Genomic DNA, 1443 nt, shown 5'->3' on the forward strand with positions numbered 1-1443 from the left:
GCGTGCAACCGGCGAGCGGCTAGGGGCTGCGGGCGAACGGGGGCAGCTGGCCCGCGTACTGCCCGGCGCCCTCGCTTGACTGGAGCCGACGGACACTCCGCCGGGACGGACACCTCCGGCGGAGGTGGTCGGCGCCGCGCTGCCCCTGCCTCCGGGGGCGGCTCTGAGTCCGGTGCAGTCGTCTGCTGCCCCCACTTTTAAAAAGCAGGGTTGAGCCGTGTTCTTTGGTGGTCTCGTCTTCTCCACCCTTGATCTCTGCTTTAGAACCTTAAGGCTAAGCAGGCATCCAGCATATTTAAAATAATTATATTGATGTGCCTGTGCTTTGTTGGCAACGTGGGGTACAACCAAAGTTGTGTTGTGGAGCACGAATTCGTTTCTTCTCTGGTTGTAAAAGATATTCTGTAGATGGCAGAAACCAATTTTGTTCCATTGCTTTTCTTTTTCTTCACGCTTCTCCCTCCCACTGCCGTCTCTTTCTTTTTTAAAAATTAAGCTGTGAGTGTATAGCAGTAGTTTCCACTTTTCCTGTTACCAGTTTTTTATTATTATTGTCAGAAATCCAGTGTGCCTTAAGCAGTGCCTAATCAGTAGCTTTCGCTATCAGTTTGCTTTTTTCTGGGCAAGAACATTCCCTCAGCCATACAACCTTATCCCTTAACCCTGGGCAGCCTACTCCAGAAATATGCCTTTACAAACAAACAAATCAGGTGATGGGGTGAGTGAAAGACTTCTTTAATAAGCGGATGGACAGTCTCAGGGTCTCAGCATGGGTCCCCTAATCCTTGCAGTGACCTAGCTGTATTCAGTTCAGTCCATTGTCTGAGGCTGTAGGATTTAGAGGAAGAATGTTAATTTGAGGCCAGAAAGTTTGACTTCTTTGTGTACAGTTTTAGTCACCTTGGGTAATTCGCTCTGCCTCAGTTTTTCTTATCTGTAAAATGGGGATAATAGCAGTTATATCTAGCTCACAGAATCCTTGTCAGACTGACACAAAATGGTAGCTGAACTTCTGGATGCGTGTCTTTCTGAGATGGGATTCAGAAGTGCTTTAGGGGACTTTGGGATCATTGAAAGGCTAGTGAGGCGCACGGCTGTCACGTGGACAAGAAATGCATTAAAAGGGTGATGAGAATCCAGCGCAGATTTGAAGATGTGAACGTGTCCTGAGGCTGGCAGCCTTGAGTGGCAGAGAAGAAAGCGATGTCCCTCCAAAAGAAAACAAACTAAGCTTCAGACCTTGTAAGATCTGACTCTACCCCTGGAGGTGCAGGGTAGGATTGATGGGAGGTGAGGGGCTGGTCCACTCCGCGGAGCGGGTGGTGGATGAGAGCAACAGGGCGCCGGCACCGCGAAGAGAAGGAGCGCAGGCACAGACATGGGAGGAGTGACGCAGAAGAGGGAGGCGGTGCCTGAGCCTGTGAGGATGGGGGCGTAAGGGAT

General features: G+C 50.3%; 1 protein-coding gene across 1 annotated transcript in view; it reads left to right on the plus strand.

Moving 5' to 3' along the window:
- Nucleotides 1-1443, plus strand: part of POMK (protein-O-mannose kinase) — a 16394-nt gene that overhangs the window by 294 nt on the left and 14657 nt on the right. The window lies entirely within an intron of this gene.

The sequence above is a fragment of the Bison bison genome, unplaced genomic scaffold (genome assembly GCF_000754665.1).
Source record: "Bison bison bison isolate TAMUID 2011002044 unplaced genomic scaffold, Bison_UMD1.0 scf7180017864236, whole genome shotgun sequence".
NCBI classification, from domain to species: Eukaryota; Metazoa; Chordata; class Mammalia; order Artiodactyla; family Bovidae; genus Bison; species Bison bison.